We start from the raw sequence: 20,585 nt of genomic DNA on the forward strand, positions 1-20,585 counted from the left end.
TAAAAAACCCAAATGAACTTTTTGACCAACTCAATATTATATTATGGACTTTTATTTTCATCTCCAGTCCTAGGTGTCATACACAGCACGTGCTGAACTGAAAGGCTTTGTTTCATAAGCATTTCTTCAGAAATGTTCTTGTTCTTCATTTCTGACCTCTGTCAATTAAAAGAACCATTATTCATTTACATTCTAAAGTCTGAAAACTGCGTATTTCATGTATCTTTCACCACCAAGTTCTTTTTTTCTGGATTTTATCTCATCTTTTTGCCCCTTATTTCTCATTTGTCATGTGTCATTTAGTCTGCTTATTAGTCTCCCAACTTGTGGTTTTCTATAGTTTTGCCCAGTCCTTTCTCCACATTTTCCCTAACTGAATCTTTCAAATATCAAAAGAGTAATTCATCTTAAATTGAATTTGATGTATGAAATAAAACATCTATTGATTTTCTTAAAATTGCAAGCTAGTTGTTTCAGATTTGCTTACAAAAATATTCCTCATTTGATTTGTGGTGTCTATATTACTGTAATAAATTCTAACACACAATTGCATCTCTTTCTGGGCAATCTTTTCCAATCCGTATTGTTCATGTAGTTGCTTGTCCGGGAACAGCTATCCTATATGACATATTATGTCTTTATAATGTACTGAGATTTTTTTTAAATAACTAGATTCTTCATATTAGTCTATTCTTTCTGAATTATCTTTGATATAGTCACCTATTGATTTTTTCAAATCACTTTTTTAGTGATTCCCGAAGAAGTCCATTTAAATTGCATTGAATTATGGCATACTATGAGAGAGAATTAACGTTTTTATATATACAGTTGCATTTGAATGACATGATATATCAACCCACTTATTCTCTCAAAGTGTTATATCCTTGAATAAAAATTTGTAGTTTCTTTATAGATTTCACACAAAGAACTAAAAAAAAAGATTAAAAAGCCCTCTTTTGTCACTTTTTTCCCCAAGGGAATAGTGTAGCAAAAAATGTTCTCATCTAAGAATTTTATGTAATTTAGGATTGTCCCTGGAAAGTTATTCATTTTCACCCCTCCCAATAGCTCAATCACATTATTTGTGAACCTTTCAGATCATCACTCCCATACATCTAAAGAGAATGATTAAATCCCAAAATGGGCAGAGATAGCTGAAAGAGCATTACAATTTGGTATTCAATAGAAATGTGGCCATATTTTGTAGTAACAATAAGTGGGGTTGGGATAGTATAATTGCAGTTTAATTTATTTAAAGATGGTGCTGTAAATCATTATTTTCTATATTCTTCTTTATGTTTTTGTGTTCCAAGAAATGATAAAATTCACTAAAGACTAATCTGTAAACCAAATACTAAATTATTGTTTAAAACACTATATATACCAGGCTTTCCTGGTGACTCAGTGGAAAAGAATCTGCCTGCCAATGCGGGAGACACAGGTTTGATCCCTGATCCAGGAAGACCCCATATGCCACAGAACAACTAAGCCCAGGCACTACAACTGTTGAGTCTGTGCTCCAGAGCCCAGGAGCCACAACTACTGAGCCCCAGTGCTGCAACTACTGAGGCCCCCACACTCTAGAGCCTGTGCTCTGCAACAAGAGAAGTGACCACGATGAGAAGCCTGTGCAGTGCAACTAAAGACTAGCCCCTGTTCACTGCAACTAGAGAAAAGCCTGCACAGTAATAATGACCCAGCACAGACAAAAAAATAAAATAAAATTTTTTTTAAGAAACAGCATATACCAACTCTTAGTGATCAGAGTTGCCAAACAAGAGTGATATTAGTAAGACTAGCTCTTACTTGTTAAATACTTAGTTCCATACACAGAGGGAATATAGCCTTACTTGTGAGAGTTTAAGCATTGTCAAACTGCTTAAATTCAACTTTGGCTCCTTAATCAGTCTGTTGCCTGGGACATATAGCTTAGCCTCTGCTTGCCTTGATTTTATCATCTGTAAGATGCTTTATAGAGCTGCACGGTGAAAAACTGAGATAGTATATGTAAAGAACTTTGCGTAGTGCCTGACATCTGCTAAGTGATAAAAGTTAGCTATCCCTTAGATAACAAGGATGATATTTTGAAAGCATCAAACCAATTTAATTTAATTCACATGCTAATTTAAAATTTATTTCCCTGCATCCTTTCTATCATTAAGGCCAAAATGCAAGGTTTGTCTATTGTCACCAAAGAATGTTTTGACCACCTTTGGCTTTTAGACCTCTTCCTTGAAAAATAGAACCAGGCTTTAGTGAGGGAAAGGGGATTTATATATTCTCCAACAAATTAAGCAATGTGTTATGATTGTTCAGATAACCAAACTTTTACTGTAAGTAAAGGCAGAGAAACCTCAGAATATACACAAAGGAAAGAAAAAAGAGTTCTCAGACTTGAGAGGTTAAAAGAAGAGATGGGGAAGAGGTCCCACTTGAGGGCTGAAGGTGTTAGAAATCCCAAATAGGTTATGTGGGAAGCCAAAAGCTGAAGATTTTAGACCTAGATTAGTCTGGAACTGTGAGAAGGGACCACAGGCAGGTGTCCTTGAACCAGAAAGGAAATGGCAGCATAGTGTGGGTCATAGAGTGCCTGAGTTTCCATTGGCTCTTACGTTTTAAAAACATAGATGCTCTAGTATGATCTCAGAATTGGTACTGGGAATTGAGAGTTAGTGGAGCTGCTCTGGGACTATCAAAGTAAAAGACTTGAGGGCACTCCCCAGAAGAAGCCATGAAGACAGTTGTTGAATCTTCAGTCTTGGTGTAAGTTCTGACTAAGATCCAGTATCTGCAAAGCTCGTGAGAGCTGGGGTGGGAGCTAGTCAGGAAAGCAGGGCTGTGCCTGGAGAAAAAGGACTGAAAGCTGAACATGCTGATGACTTCAACTGGTGAGGACGTTTGCCGCCAGAGTGTCCAGTGACCAAGAATTACTGAAGAGAGCACCATGAATTTAGAGGGCAGTACAACCACGTGTAGACATATCAGCTGCCCCTTTATCCATCTCCATGGAGACACATCTATACCATATGGGGAAAAAGATAAATAACTTGGAAAGACTGAATATTTACTGAAAAGATTTCAATTCATCCAAAAGAAAATGAATTAATTTTGTCTAGTTCAGTTTTTTCCTCCTGTATTCCCTTTCACCATCCACATTAATGGGGACTTCAGAAGAATGACTACATTATAGAAAGTATTCTACTAATTTGACTTTTCCCTATCCAAGTCATGGTGCATATGTGTCATTTCTTAACACATTAGCATTATCCTATTAATACCCACAACAACTCTTGAGAATACTACTGGTTTTTTCTTCTATTTTGAAGATTTAACCTCCTCCCTCCCCCACCCGCCCCCTCAAAAAGAAAAAAAAAAAAAAAAAAAAAAACCAAAGTTACCAAACTTGCAAGGGAAAACTGAAACCCAGGCAAGGGAGTTCATTGCTAAAATCCAGTGCTTAAAGTGCTCTTATACTACACAGTGCCGCCTGCAAAAAGCATATCTGGATTGTTTTTATATATTTCCCAGTATGGACTTCTTTTGTTAGTCTCCCACACTATCATTACATACTATTTTTCTTCCCTACAGCCATTTCCCCATTTTCCTGTGTCTGTCTGAAAACTCCTCCTTTCTCTTTCCTGGAACTCTTCTGTTATGGTGGTGGTGCTGGTTTAGTTGCTCAGTCATGTCCAGCTCTGCGACCTCATGGACTGTAGCCAGGCTCTTCTGTCCATGGGATTTTCCAGGCAGAATACTGGAGTGGGTTGCCATTCCCTTGTCTAAAGGATGTTCCCAACCTAGGGATTGAACCTGGGTCTCCTGATTTACGGCAGATTCTTAACCCTCTGAGCCATCAGGGAAGTCCTCTCTTCTATTACATTAGTTAACAATTAGTGGCCAACCCCTGACTTTCACTGACTATTCCCTCCACTTTCAAGTTTTACATAAGGACTGGCTATCTCTTGAATTTCTATTTGAAACTGCTCTTCTCCCAGCATCCTAGCACCTGGGGGTTAGGGGCTAGTGCTTCTCTCCCTATTACTGATGCTTTCAGATTACAGCACCTCTCTCTTCCAGTTAAAACCCCTGTTGCTTTAAAATTCCTGACTTTCAGTGATTCTTAAACTTCAGCATGTATCAGAAATCACTGCTAAAACAGATCAGGGACTGGGGACTAAGAATTTGAATTTCCAACAAGTTCTTGTGTGATGATGATACTGCTAACACAGCTACATACATATAAATCATTTTTAGATCTGAATGTTAAGAATAAAATCTATAGAGATTTTCAAGATGTTTAATCTTAAGTAGTTAGAATTATCTCACCATATTCTTTGTTATTGAAATCTGAAATGATCCTTTTGTATTTAGCAGGAATTTCCACTTCTTAATTTCACCAAATACTAATTTGACAATGATGCTCTTATGTAAAACTTTACAATTCTTTCATATATTAGAAAAAGCACATGTAGCAATTATAAAGTGCTTTTTGTGAGTAAATTGGGTAATTCATGATTCAAGTAGTAATACATGGACATAAAATTACCCTGTTTCAGAAGTATTTCTGCGGTATATTCTGTCAGATATAATTTTGAATTTCAGTCTTTGCAAAACCTTGTGAAAGAACCCAATATCCTCTTTCCCCTGAAGTCTTGTACTATTTATGGTAATATTTTATGAATAATAGTATCTTTTTCATTAATATTTATATGTTCATTATCATCCTTTTGCAACTCTCAGTATATGTAATCTCAGTAATTACATTAGGAATGATACATCTAGCCAACATCTATTTTTTGGAATGCATTGCAATTTTCTTTTCTATTGTTTAGCTACACAAATAAATTACTACTAACAAGTTTGAATTGAGAATAGTATGTATTCATGTGACAATTTTAATTAAAACTGTGGATTGATTTTCAGTTCTTTTAAATGACAGGTAAAATACTGATTTCTAGGTAAATATAACACATATCTAAAAGAACTTTTAAAATGCAGGTATCAGCAATGTTAAAGTCATTGTTCATGAACAAAAGAGAGAACAAGATTATCAATACATTATTCTGGGAAATACTGACAGAACAAGGTTATTAAAAATAACTATGGTTTTTCCAGTGGTTATGTATGGATATGAGAGTTGGACTGTGAAGAAAGCTGAGCGCCGAAGAATTGATGCTTTTCAACTGTGGTGTTGGAGAAGACTCTTGAGAGTTCCTCGGACGGCAAGGAGATCCAACCAGTCCATTCTGAAGATAAGCCCTGGGATTTCTTTGGAAGGAATGATGCTAAAGCTGAAACTCCAGTACTTTGGCCACCTCATGCGAAGAGTTGACTCATTGGAAAAGATTCTGATGCTGGGAGGGGTTGGGGGCACGAAGAGAAGGGGATGACAGAGGATGAGATGGCTGGATGGCATCACTGACTCGATGGACGTGAGTCTCAGCGAACTCAGGGAGTTGGTGATGGACAGGGAGGCCTGGCGTGCTGCGATTCATGGGGTCGAAAAGAGTCGGACACGACTGAGCAACTGAACTGAACTGATACAAACAGAAAAAAAGAGAAATTTCCTCATAAGCTCGTATTTTAGTCCACTGAAGATGAGTTCTCTCTATTCCTATGTGAAAAACTGCTGCTGCTGCTGCTGCTAAGTTGCTTCAGTCATGTCCGACTCTGTGCGACCCCATAGACGGCAGACCACCAGGCTCCCTATGTTCCTTTAATTCACATATATTATGGGTCTAGATTAATTTTATATCAACTCCGATGGTAGGTATAAATATTAACATAGCATTGAAATAAGCATAACCAGGATGAATATCTCCTAATTTTCTTACCCAAGGGAGCTTTGTTTCATGGAATAGAAACAAGTAAGAATTAACTTATTAAAAATCAGTTGTACTTTAATGTTAATGGCCTCATGGAAGCCCAGGAGGGTTTCATGGGAACTTGAAATTTTTTAGGACACGTGTTTTCTTCTCTTTTCTTTCTGAATGTCAGCTTGACTCTTCTGCTTCTCTCTATGGCCCAGCTCTCCTTGCTTACGTAGCATTGCATTCTTGACTCATCATTGTTATTCCATGGCAGCTTTAGCTCCCAGGCTGTCAAAGTTTTCAGTTCAGCTCTATACATTTGAATGATTCATTCTGTTTCCCAAATAGCAATTACCAGGAGAGAGAAACTGAGCAGATAATTTTGGATCAGAATACCTACCTCTTGTTAAATCAGTTATCCTAGAAGATTTGAGTTGTATATTTTAGGCCCATGATGTGGGGGCAATATTCTAAATCTTTACTTTTCTTCCTGCAAAAAAAAAAAAAAAAGCCTGATTTTTTAAGATGTACAAAATTTATCCAAACTACTCTTTCCCATAGTTATTATCAGCTGTTACCAAATTGCTATTATTATTAATAATATTGTTGTCTTTGCCATCATTAATTTCAAGTGTTTTTAGAGTAATCACTATAAAACTTGGGTTATACATTGTCACACCTCTGCTCAAAACATGTCAATGGCTTAGTGTTCCATTGGAATAGAACATACAGTTCTACCTGGGTGGCCCCTGCCGCCTGCCTCTTTGCCATATTTTGTATCACTATTTCTTTTTTTTTTAAGATTTTTTTATGTGAACCATTTTTTAAACGATTGAGTTTGTTACAATTTTGCTTCTGTTTTATGGTTTTTTTGTTTGTTTGTTTTTGGGCCAGGAGTCATGTGGGAACCCTAGATCCCTGGACAGGGGTGGGACCCACAGCCCCTGCCTTAGAAGGCAAACTCTTAACCACTGGAGTGCCCGAGAGTCCCACATACCACTTCCTTGATCACTGTGCTTTAGATACTGAACTCTTTTCTATTCCCCTATTATGTTAGATCCTACTCGAGGGCTTTTATACATTTCATTTCCTACACTTGGACTGTTTCTTTTCCCTTCTTAATACCCTCCTTCCCCCAGGTTAACTCATTTATTCTCCACTTTAAGTATCATCGATAGGAGGTCTTTTCTACCTTCTTGATCTTAAGAAAGTTGTCTTGTTATATTACTTGAGAACACCCTGTATATATTTTTGTTCTTTCTGTTGCATGACACTGCAATTTTTTCTTAGTGTGATTACTTCTTTTATGTCTGTCTCTTGTGCTTATCTTTACTTCCTAAAGAGAAGAATGCATGTTTTATTGATCAGCGTATCAGAGGCTCTTGCAGTTACAGATGTGTAATTAGTACTGAATAAAGTTTAGTATATGGATAAATTGATAAATAAGTTGGGTTGCCTCTTGCAGGCTATAGGTTTTCTAAGGAAAAGTAGAGAATATGAGGGAATAATGCTTGTCTAAACTTGCTTTTTGGTACAGAAGAGAGAACTCTCAAGTCGTTTCTGAAAAATGTAAGTGAAGTGAGGGCCTCTGCCCTATTCCTTTCTTTGAATCTAATACTCTTATTTAGATAATTTAAGTTGTTCTTTATTTGCTGTGCAGTTTTGAGCATGATGCACGCATTCTTCAGTTCTTAATTCTCTCATTTCTAAATAAGCATAACAGTGACAATTTTAAGCACATTGGTTTTTTCAAGGGTTGCTTAATGTACACATGTAAAACCATTAGCACTCTGCCTTGAATACTGAATGCAATTATTAAAGAATAGTTTCTTTCCCTCCTCATTTCCTCTGCATTGTCATTGATTAGGTATGTCTTTTCTAGGTAGTGAAAGCCTTAAAATAGAATAACTTGTCATGGGACACTGTGAAATTTGCTTTTCTAGCTGCCTTAACAATTAGGATTGACTTATCCATCAGATTTTGATTGACTGACTCAGGGTGTGGATCAAATGAAATCTCAAGGGCTTCCCAGGTGGCACTGGTGGTAAAGAATCTGCCTGCCAGTTCAGGAGACATGAGAGGGCTTGGTTTGATCCTTGGGTCAGGAAGATCTCTTGAAGTAGGAAATGACAACTCACTCCAGTATTCTTGCCTAGAAAATTCCATGGACAGAGGAGCCTAGCTGGCTATAGTCCATGGGGCCACAGAGAGTTGGACATGATTGAGCAAAGTGACTATAAACAGTAAGCACCACAGTCTTTTTTCAAGGTTGTAGATTTTAAAGTTGGAGAATAGTGTAACTGGTGCTAGAAATATCACACATGATATAGAACTACCTTACGTACAAACAATGCTAAGGCTCTGATGGCTCTAAAAACTGAACCACTTTACAAGGTTTAACACACTTTAGGAAGAAATATCAGAAAAGCTAAGAGACAAAACTGTATTTATCATGTCTTCGGACGCAGAAGATTCTATCTTATGTATTCTAGGTTCATCAGTATATGGTGCATGCCCTGACATAAAATATTGGTTAAATTAGCTGCTTTAGCTAATTAGAAGGTAATAAATGATCTAAAAGGAGTACTGCAGTGTTTTCTTGTTATAACAGGCAAGAAGCATCTAAACAGAATCTTGACATTACTTTTAGATAGAAGCTGTTTTCAGGTCAATTTTATTTAGTCACTCAAATATTAGTTGATAATCTATTACATGTAGAGAACTATTAACTATTAATTATTTGTTTATTTATTTGCTTAAACAGAACCTTGTGCTCACCAGGACCCAGGAGAAAGGAGCAGTGAGCCCAAAAGAGACTGACCCAGACTTGCCTGTGAGTGTTCAGGAGTCTCCGGTGGAGGTGTGGTTGGCTGTGGCCTGCTGCAGGTTGGGGACAACTGAGTGTAGCAGTTTTGAAGGAGGTTGCCATTATCTCCATTACCTCCACCATAGTTTGGCCCCAGGTAAATAACAGGGACTTCCCTGGTGGCTTAGATGGTAAAGCGTCTGCCTACATTGCTCTGGAGACCCGAGTTCGTTCCCTGGGTCAGGAAACTCCCCTGGAGAAGGAAATGGCAACCCACTCCAGTACTCTTGCCTGGAAAACCCCATGGACAGAGGATCTTGGTAGGCTATAGTCCATGAGTTAGCAAAGAGTTTGACTGGGTGACTTTGCTTTTACTTTTCAAATAACAGGGAAGGAACACAGCCCCACTCATCAATAGAAAATTGGGTTAAAGATTTACTGAGCATGGCCCTGCCCATCAGAACAAGGTCCAGGTTCCCCCTCAATCAGTCTCTCCATTCAGAAGCTTCCATAAGCCTCTGATGGAGACGGATAAGCCAGAATGACAGAAAATGAACCAATCTGATTATAACAACTATGGCCTTATCTATCTAAATAAATGAGCCATGACTTGTAGGGCCACCCTAGACAGACAGGTCATGTTGGAGAGTTCTAACAAAACGTGGTCCACTGGAGAAGAGAATGGCAAACCACTTCAGTATTCTTGCCTTGAGAACCCCATGAGCAGTATGAAAAGGCAAAAAGATAGGACACTGAAAGATGAACTCCCCAGGTCAGTAGGTGCCCAGTATGCTACTGGATATCAGTGGAGAAATAACTCCAGAAAGAATGAAGAGACTGAGACAAAGCAACACCACCACCCAGTTATGGATGTGACTGGTGATGGAAGTAAAGTGGGATGCCGTAAAGAGCAATACTGCATAGGAACCCAGAATGTCAGGTCCATGAATCAAGTCGAATTGGAAGTGGTCAAACAGGAGATGGCAAGAGTGAACGTCGACATTCTAAGAATCAGCGAACTAAAATGGACTGGAAAGGGTGAATTTAACTGAGATGACCATTATATCTACTACTGTGGGCAAGAATCCCTTAGAAGAAATGGAGTAGCCATCATAGTCAACGAAAGAGTCCGAAATGCAGTACTTGGATGCAATCTCAAAAATGACAGAATGATTTCTGTTCGTTTCCCAGGCAAACCATTCAATATCAGAGTAATCCAAGTATATGCCCTGACCAGTAATGCTGAAGAAGCTGAAGTTGAATGGCTCTATGAAGATCTACAAGACCTTCTAAAAATGACACCCAAAAAAGATGTCATTTTCATATAGGAGATTGGAATGCAAAAGTAAAAGTCAAGAAATAACCTGGAGTAACAGGCAAATTTGGCCTTGGAGTACAGAATGAAGCAGGGCAAGTTTGCCAAGAGAAAGCACTGATCATAGCAAACAACTTCTTCCAACTACATAAGAGAAGACTTTACACATGAGCCTCACCAGATGGTCAATACTGAAATCAGATTGATTATATTCTTTGCAGCCAAAAATGGAGAAGCTCTATACAGTCAGCAAAAACAAGACTGGGAGCTGACTGTGGCCCAGATCGTGACCTCCTTATTGCCAAATTCAGACTTAAATTAAAGAAAGTACTAAAACCCACTAGACCATTCAGATATGACCTAACTCAAATCCCTTACGATTATACAGTGGAAGTGACAAATAGATTCAAGGGATTAGATCTGATAGAGTGCCTGAAGAATTATGGACAGAGGTTCATCACATTGTATAGGAGGCAGGGATCAAACCATCTCCAAGGGAAAAAAAAATGCAAAAAGGCAAAATGGTTGTCTGAGGAGGCCTTGCAAATAGCTGAGAAAAGAAGAGAAGCAAAAGGCAAAGGGGAAAAGGAAAGATATACCCATTTCAATGCAGAGTTCCAAAGAATAGCAAGGAGAGATAAGAAAGCCTTCCTCAGTGATCAATACAAAGAAATAGAGGAAAACAAAGGAATGGGAAACACTAGATATCACTCCAAGAAAATCAGAGATACCAAGGGAACATTTCATGCAAAGATGGGCACAATCAAGAACAGAAATGTTATGGACCTAACAGAAGCAGAAGATATTAAGAAGAGGTGGCAAGAATACACAGAAAACTATACAAAAAAGATATTCATGACCCAGATAATCATGGTTGTATGATCACTCACCTAGAGCCAGACATCATTGAATGCAAAGTCAAGTGGGCTTTAGGAAGCATCACTATGAACAAAGCTAGTGGAGGTGATAGAATTCCAGTTGAGCTATTTCAAGTCTTAAAAGATGATGCTGTGAAAGTGCTGCACTCAGTATGCCAGCAAATTTGGAAAACTCAGCAGTGGCCACAAGACTGGAAAAGGTCAGTTTTCATTCCAATCCCAAAAAAGGCAATGTCAAAGAATGCTAGACTACTGCACAATTGCACTCATCTCACACGCTGGTAAGGTAATACTCAAGATTCTCCAAGCCAGGCTTCAACACTACGTGAACTGTGAACTTCCAGATGTTCAGGCTGGATTTAGAAAAGGCAGAGGAACCAGAGATCAAATTGCCAACATCTGCTGGATCATCAAAGAAGCAAGAGAGTTCCAGAAAAACATCTATTTCTGCTTTATTGACTATGCCAAAGCCTTTGACTGTGGAAACAACGAACTGTGGAAAATTCTGAAAGAGATGGGAATACCAGACCACCTGACCTGCCTCCTGAGAAATCTGTATGCAGGTCAAGAATGAACAGTTAGAACTGGACATGGAACAACAGACTGATTCCAAATCAGCAAAGGAGTACATCAAATCTGTATATTGTCACCCTGCTTATTAAACTTATATGCAGAATACAGCAAGAGAAATGCCAGGCTGGATTAAGCACACACTGGAATCAAGATTGCCAGGAGAAATATCAATGAACTCAGATATGCAGATGACACCACCCTTACGGCAGAAAGTAAAGAAGAAATAAAGAAGCTCTTGAAAGTGAAAGAGGAGAGTGAAAAAGTTGGCTTAAAACTCAACATTCAGAAAATGAAGATCATGGCATCTGGTCCCATCACTTCATGGCAAATAGATGGGGGAACAATGGAAATGGTGACAGTCTTTTTTTTGGTGGACTCTAAAAGCACTGCAAATGGTGACTACAGCCATGAAATTAAAAGACATTTGCTCCTTGGAAGAAAAGTTTTGACCAACCTAGACAGCATATTACAAAGGAGAGACATTACTTTGCCAACAAATGTTCATCTAGTCAAAGCTATGGTTTTTCCATTAATCATGTATAGATGTGAGAGTTGGTCTATAAAGAAAGCTGAGTGCTGAAGAATTATGCTTTTGAACTGTGATGTTGGAGAAGACTCTTAAGAGTTCCTTGGACTGCAAGGAGATCCAACCAGTCCATCCTAAAGGAAATCAGTCCTGAATATTCATTGGAAGGACTGATGCTAAAGCTGAAACTCCAATACTTTGGCCACCTGATGCGAAGAACTGACTCATCTGAAAAGACCCTGATGCTGGGAAAGATGGAAGGCAGGAGGAGAATGGGATTACAGAAGATGAGGTGGTTGGATGGCATCACCAACTCAATGAACATGAGTTTGAGTAAACTCCAGGAATTGGTGATGGACAGGGAGGCCTGGCGTGCTGCAGTCCATGGGATCACAAAGAGTTGGACATGACTGAGTGACTGAACTGATAGAGAAATATCCTTATATGCTCATTTCATTTTCTCTTTCTGCTTGAGTTGTTATTTATTATGAAAATTAAAAGTGTCAGAAATGACCAGAAAGGGAGAGGCCATATTCATCTGGAAAAGTAAGTCAGTGCTTCCTAGACAAGGTTGTTGTAGTGCTGCATATTGAAAGGTGCCTATACATTTGATAGGGCTTCCCTGTTAGCTCAGCTGGTAAAGAATCTGCTTGCAATGCAGGAGTCCCTGGTTCCATTCCTAGGTGTGGAAGATCCGCTGGAGAAGGGATAGGCTACCCACTCCAGTATTCTCGGGCTTTCTTGGTGGCTTAGCTGGTAAAGAATTCTTCTGCAATGTTGGATACCTGAGTTCAGATCCCTGGGTTGGGAAGATCCCCTGGAGAAAGGAATGGTTACCCACTCCAATATTCTGGCTTGGAGAATTCCATGGACTGTATAGTCCATGGGGTTGCAAAGAGTCAGACACGACTCAGTGACTTTCACTTACTCATACATTTGATAACTTGAGGTAAAATCTGGCCTATATCATGAGTAGAGAGGCAGAGAAAAACATATTCAAGCAATAAAAAAGCCAAAAAAAAAAAAAAAGGCACAAAACAAGTAACTTGATTGGATCAGTGCTTTTATATAGAGTAGCTATTGGTGTTCAGGTTAGAAAGCAATTTCTGGGCAGCCTCTTTTATTTTGTACCATTTATTTTATTTTACTTTTTATTTTATATTGGAGTATAGCCAATTAATTTAATTAACAATGTTGTGATAATTTCAAGTGGACAGCAAAAGGACTCAGCCTTATATATACATGCATCCACTCTCCCCTAAACTCCCTTCCCATCCAGGCTACCACATAACATTAAGCACAGTTCTCTGTGCTATACAGTAAGACTTTTCTGATTATCCTTTTTAAATATAGCAGTGAGTTTATGTCCATCCCAAATTCCCTAACTATCTGTTCCCCCTATCCTTTCCTCTGGCAACCATAACTTCATTCTCTAAGTTCTGTGAGTCTGTTTTGCAAATAAGTTCATTTGTATTGTTTCTTTTTAGATTCCATATAAAAAGGATGCCATACAATATTTCTCCTTCTCTGTCTGACTTAGTTCATTCAGTATGACAGTCTCTAGGTCCATTCTTATGTCCTTTTATTCTCTGTCTCAATCTGGCAAAATTCCTACTCATTCTGTCAATACCAATTTACTTCTCATCTCCTGGGAAAATTGGACTTTGACCCCCTATACTACATTGCTGTTAAGTCCTCTTATATCTATCACCTATAGGCTTTCTTTTACAATGGTCACAACCTGCCCAGCTACTGAAATTGCAGGAGAGATTTGGGCTCAATAGCTATAACAGTTGGTATAGTGTATTGGGTTTGGGTTGTAATTCATGATCTCCTGAAAAGGCTGTCTCAATCATATGATCAAAGGTGATCTTTCCAAAACAACCTGGTCAATTGCTAGAGCTTGTAATACTGCCATAGGGTTGGATCAGTTTCTGAGTCATTTTACTGAAAATGACTAGTACCAAGAATGACTTATATATTTTTCCAGACTTGATTGAGAATTTAGTTAAAATGCCCAAAGTCTAATTAGAATTGACACTTCAGCTTGTCTAGGGGATTTTCCAGGCATGCAGTTTTATTGTCCTTTGTGTATGGTGGTGGATGGGAAGAAGAGTAGGTTGGGGGACATTTCTAAGCTCATTTGGATTAGTTATTCCTAGTGATAAAACCATAGAAGCCATTATCAGGACAGGGCACTTTTGGCATTTGGCAACTAGAAAGGCTTATAAAGTGGGGTAAAATGAAAATATGTTTCTTTTTAATTATCCCATCTAGTCTGTAAGCAAATAAACTGAATCAGGGACATTCTAGGTTTCTCTCTATTTGATGGAGGGGAGTGGGAGCTCCAGGTTTCCTGGAGGTCTGTTATCCCAAGTCAAGGCCTGTTAGGTCAGCTTTGCAAAATGTCTGAAACAGAAATGAAGCTGTGGCCACTGGGGAGAGAAAATAATGGCTTTCAGAGAAGACTCTCCTCAGAGTCATATATTGGCCTTTTTTTCTTCAAGTTTTTTTGAACTTTGTTTATAAATATTTGTTGAACTTACTTGTTTAACCTTTTAATAAGCTGGTGAGGAAATCTTAAACAACTTTATTAGTAGGGTAAAAATTCAACTAAAATTGTTATGGTTTAGGTTTTTCAGATGCCCTATTTGTTTATGCAATCCTACCTTTAGAGAATTTTGATGTATATAATCCAAGTGAAAGATAATATGGGAAGTGAGTTTTGAAAATGGGACAGTTCTGTGCTTTCTGTTCAGCTACAGGAAATGCCCTGATTCTCAAGGTTGTGATGGTTTTATATTTTAAACCAAATCTTGATTTCAGTTTTTCGTGTTTTCCTGGTAATGCAAACACAAGAACAAACCCCATAGTTTTCAATATAGAGTGACTTTATAACGTTTTATAGAAATACATTAATTACATTAAATGTTCCCATTGGCAAAGTCTTGTATCTAAAATGGAAAGTATGTCCTATACTTTATATTTAGGTAAAGGTGCTAAAATATTCTTTTGCACCCTATTGAAAAGCTCAATTTAAGATTGTTGCCTGCTGATTTTAAGGGAACAAGGAAGCAAAAGGTGACACTGAGCGATGGATGCTTTATGAGGAAATGTGTATGGCAAGTTAGTTCCTTCCTGAAAAAAATTTCTATCCCATAGCAGAAATGGATTATCTTATTTGTGAGAGTTTACCTCATTAACAAACTTCACATATTTTTTTTTAATCTTAGAAAAAATTTCTCTTGGAGACCTTTTTCCTCTAAGATGTTATATGGAACCAGTGGGGAAAATATTCCCTAAAAAATTTGAAACCACTATTTGAGTTAGCACTTATTTTTCAAACACACAAACACATAAAAACCACCATGGTGATGTTGAATATCAAAATAAAAATTTAAGATTTAATGCTGTGAGTATTTTTCTCCTTTGTGATCCTAATTAGTATTAGATGCAGGTAGAAGTCATAGTTAGAGCCCTGTCTATACAAGTGAGGGCAACACATACTCCATTTCATGTTTTATGAAACTGTGCTGGCCTCTAGCTCTGTGGACTTCCAAAACTAAGATCATGGCATCTGGTCCCATCACTTCATGGGAAATAGAATGGGAAACAATGGAAACAGTGACAGACTTTATCTTCTTAGGCTCCAAAATCATTGTAGACAGTGACTACAGCCATGAAATTAAAACATACTTGCTCCTTGAAAGAAAAGCTATGACAAAACTAGACAGCATATTAAAATGGAGACATTCAGTTCAGTTCAGTTCAGTCGCTCAGTCGTGTCTGACTCTTTGTGACCCCATGAATCACAGAACACCAGGCCTCCCTGTCCATCACCAACTCCCAAAGTTCACTCAGACTCATGTGCATCGAGTCAGTAATGCCATCCAGCCATCTCATCCTCTGTTGTCCCCTTCTCCTCCTGCCCCCAATCCCTCCCAGCATCAGAGTCTTTTCCAATGAGCAACTCTTTGCATGAGGTGGCCAAAGTACTGGAGTTTCAGCTTTAGCATCATTCCTTCCAAAGAAATCCCAGGGCTGATCTCCTTCAGAATGGACTGGTTGGATTTCCTTGCAGTCCAAGGGACTCTCCAGAGTCTTCTCCAACACCACAGTTCAAAAGGGTCAATTCTTCGGTGCTAAGCCTTCTTCACAGTCCAACTCTCACATCCATACATGAAGAGACATTACTTTGCCAGCAAAGGTCCATATAGTCAAAGCTATGGTTTTTCCCATAGTCATGAACAGATGTGAGACTTGTACCATAAATAAGGCTGAGCACTGAAGAATTAATGGTTTCAAACTGTCATGTTGGAGAAGACTCCTGAGAGTCCCTTGGGCTGCATGGAGATCAAACCAGTCAATTCTACAGGAAATCAACCCTGTATATTCATTGGAAGGACTGATGCTGAAGCTCTAATACGTTGGCCACCTGATGAGAACAGCTGACTCTTTAGAAAAGACCCTGATGCTGGGAAAGACTGAAGGCAGGAGGAGAAGGGGGTGACAGAGGATGAGATAGTTGAATGGCATCACCAAGTCAAAGGACATGAGTTTGAGCAAGCTCCGGACATGGTGAAGGACAGGGAAGCCTGGTGTGCGGGGGTTCATGGGGTCAACAAAGTCAGACATGACTGAGCAACTGAACAACAATCAACACGGTACTTCTCAGGGATATTTTCATAATGTTGAAAGGTTCTCTATAGCAGTTTGTTGAGATCAGATTAAAGAATTATTTTTGAGCAAAAAAAGTCTTGGAAAAAATAAGGTCACATATCCATTCAAGAAAGAAAGACTGGAGAGATGCTCTTTCTGCTCACCTGTTTTCCCTAAAACTGTAAACAATGCACAGGAGGGTGATTTCCTCCTTTTCTGGAAGGGAAATTGATATTATCTTAACTCGATATCATTTGTCTACTGTCCTGTAAATATGTTTGCTTCCTGGGCATAAAAATAGAAGAAACATTTTCTAAAACATTGAGTTTTACCTATTCTTGATGAGTTTTATGGAAGTACTCTGATGGTTTACCCAGAAGATATTTTTAGTTTTATATCACCTTTCCTTTTGTACTCCTGTTCAAAAGGTTGAGCTCTCAGAAAAAGGAGTTCTCAGAAAATACAGCTTTGGTCTAACAAAAATTTAATTAGAAATATGATACATCAGTTGCAGAGTTAAATCATATAATAAATTCCTGAGTTCATTGTGAAGGATTTTGAGTTATGGCTAATTTGAATAATCCAGCCCAACTGGGAATTTCCTCTCACTGTCATTTATAGGAAAAGAAAAGCAGGCCTGCAGCTGCTGATATATATATTTATATATATATACACACACATATATGTATATATATATATATTTTTTTTTAACTGACACTGGCAGTAACTTCTAAATAAAAGGAAAAAGAAAGAGCTACTGAGAGCTTAGAATGAAAGATTTCCAGGAATGTTTTTCTATTTGAGATTTCTTTATTTATTCCCATTGTATCCCCCCTAGGATTACAAATAATGTCCTTCAGGCCAGTCAGTATTAACAATTATATGTTTGTGAGCAGACAGAAATTCAGGATACTATAGACTCTATTGCTATAGATCTAGTAAGGGCGGGGACTGCAGGGAGGAGTAAATGGGAAGTGGTTTGGATGGAATTCTGCCAGATAATCTCATGGGTTTATAGATCAAGATTCACAAACTTAAATGCCTCTAGGAGTGTGTTAGCATCTTAGTGAGCTGAGGAATACATGTTTCATTTAAGTAAGGATTCTTTACATTAGGATTTAAGATTCTTTATATTACTTTAGGATCCTTTATATAACTGCAATGAATTAATCCAGCCTCAGTGTTGCCAGAGTGTGGGACCACCAATATGTGAATTATCTCCTAGATCAGAGCTGAATACTTCTCCACAGGAGAAAACAAAATAGAGACATCCAATAACCTAACATTTACTAATGTCTTGCAACCAAGAAAAAATTACTAGGCAAGCAAATAAGTAGGAAAAAATATGACTCATAATCAGGACAAAATTTAGTTAATAGAAACAGATTAAGAAATGAAAGATGATGGGATCAGAGGGCATAGAGTCTAAGACAGCTTTCATAAATATGTCCAAAGTAAATACAAAGTACTGTTAAAAATAGGGAGTTGGCCAAGGGAAACTAATAAAAAAACAACATCATCAGTAATGAAGCCAAATGACTTGCTACTTAATGGTATCTCTCAAAGTAAAATGTGTGTGGTTTGACAGATTGTGTGTGTAATTTGAAATGTAGATACATACTGCCTATGAAACAAAAGTTTATTTTGGCTCTTTTGGCTCAGTCATGAAATATATATGTACAAATTCTCAGATAAATCTGCTGCTTTAAAAGAAGCGTGTGTGTGTGCTAAGTTGCTTCAGGTATGTTTAACTGTTTGCACTCTATGGACTGTAGCCTGCCAGGCTCCTCTGTCCATGGGATTCTTCAGGCAAGAGAACTGGAGTGGGTTGCCATGCCCTCATCCAGAATATCTATTTACCCAGGGATCTAACTCACATCTCTTATGTCTTCCACATTGGCAGATGGGTTCTTTACCACTAGCACCAGCTGGGAAGCCCAAAAGAAGCACAGGGTTTGTTTAGTGCTTCAGCAATGATGGCATGATTTAATGATTATACATACCTGTACAAACAGAGATTTACCTCTTCCTAGAGATATTGAGGTAGGGGATGTATGGAATACACCTGTTTGAGTATTTAAATACAGCCTCCCTGTAGCATGATCTAAGTGAAAAAGTTAAAAAGAGAAAGAATCTGTTTTCATGTTTATCACTTTGTTTTTCTAGTGAGAGCTATTTAAAAGTTAAAACATTTTTTTTTTTTTTGCTTGAGGAGGTGAGAGGAAAACCTTGTTGAGTTAAACCCTATAGGCGAGCCCTTAAGTTTTATAAGGACTCAGCTCTGGAGCTGAATGTATATGTCTCCAACATAGCCTACTAACTTTAATGTAAAGACACCAGTGCTTTGCAGACACTGAAAAGAGAGAGTTAACACACCCATTCAGTATTGAACAATATCTGGGAAAGTTTATAAATCATTGTTTCTGATTTTAATGGTCTTTATCCAAAGGATTCGCAAGTTCACTTCAGATCAACCAAACTAAGTAGGTTACATCATACTTGGTAAGTGCAATTGAAACCTGAATTTAGTATTAGTATTGGCATACTACCAAATAATTCTGTTTTAAATATTTCCCTGAGGGAATGTGTTGTGTGTTATTCTATTTTCTACTATTATGCAAAATTGCCTGGCACTCATCCTTTCTTATTCTTCAGGTCTGTGGAAGAGGTTGATTTATATATTTGCTGATTTATTCAGTTGGTTTGTCATTTTTGTTTGTTGACAGTATTGCATCTTTCCCTTCTTTCATCAATATTTTTCAATAATTTTCATACTAAAAGGTTTTACAATGTATAACAAGTATTTTTTGTCATGAAAATATACTGTTACTAAATGTTGTTATATACAAAACCTATCTGTAAAATCAGAGAAGGTGATGGCACCCCACTCCAGTACTCTTGCCTGGAAAATCCCATGAATGGAGGAGCCTGGTAGGCTGCAGTCCATGGGGTCGCTAAGAGTCGGACACGACTGAGCAACTTTACTTTCGCTTTTCACTTTCATGCATTGGAGAAGGAAATGGCAACCCACTCCGGTGTTCCTGCCTGGAGAATCCCAGGGACTGGGGAGCCTGGTGGGCTGCCATCTATGGGATCGCACAGAGTTGGACACGACTGAAGTGACTTAACAAAATCTGTAAAATGGGAAATTTTAGTTCTGAAAAGCCTCCTATCTCAAATCACTGAGGCAACTTCACAGATTCTTAGATTTTTGAACTTTATTTTTTTTTATCAGTAAAATAGGAGAAACACCTATTCAATGTGTATAACAGATCTGTTAAAAAGGAGGTTTATCATATGGTAAAATATGTCCTGTCCTTTGATGGCGTTTAGTGAGGTTGTCATTATTATTCTCACAATATGCTTCACAAATAGAAAATGAAGAATATCAAATCTCTGTGCTTAGCTTTTCAAGATGAATCAGTTTATAAAGGACACAAGAGTCCCTGAGATGACTGGAAAGACAGACCAGTTCAGTTTTACATTGACTGAAGGCAAAATATGTGCATTCGTGGACAGACATCTGAATTTTTTAGAGCTGTTAACACAAAGAATGCCTGTATACCCATATCATTTCCTCTACTGTTAATAGCTGGTGTTAGTTCAATATAAGTCAGAAATATGACATAATTTTACTGGGCTAAAATCAAAGTGTCAGCAATGCTGCTGCATTTTTTTATGGAGGCTGTACAGGAGAATCTGTTTTCTTGCCTTTTTCACACCACTACAGGCTAAGTTTGAATGCTTATAATAGTTTTACTATAATCACCAAAAACTAAAAGCTCCTATAAATTTGTAAGTTTGTGTGAACATTATTTTTTCAATTTATTGAATAAATACCTATGAGCACCATTGCTGAATTGTGTGCTAAGATGTTTAATCTTCAAAGAAACTAGCAATCTAAGTGACTGTGCATGCAGGCATGCTAAATCACTTCAGTTGTGTCCGACTCTGTGTGACCCTACGGACTGTATCCTAACAGGCTCCTCTGTCTATGGGATTCTCCAGGCAAGAATAC

General features: G+C 38.0%; 1 long non-coding RNA gene across 1 annotated transcript in view; it reads left to right on the plus strand.

Annotated features, from left to right (window-relative positions):
- The window catches only part of LOC147374243 (uncharacterized), a 128,002-nt gene extending 121,840 nt beyond the window's left edge, over positions 1-6,162 (plus strand). Inside the window, exon 5 of the long non-coding RNA XR_015163228.1 lies at positions 5,116-6,162. This is a non-coding gene — a long non-coding RNA (uncharacterized LOC147374243). The remainder of the gene's footprint in view (positions 1-5,115) is intronic.
- The last annotated feature ends 14,423 nt before the right edge of the window (positions 6,163-20,585 follow it).

This window comes from Bos grunniens, chromosome 4, assembly GCF_055505025.1.
Source record: "Bos grunniens cultivar Pamir isolate PY7600 chromosome 4, Bosgru_T2T1.0, whole genome shotgun sequence".
Taxonomy (NCBI): domain Eukaryota; kingdom Metazoa; phylum Chordata; class Mammalia; order Artiodactyla; family Bovidae; genus Bos; species Bos grunniens.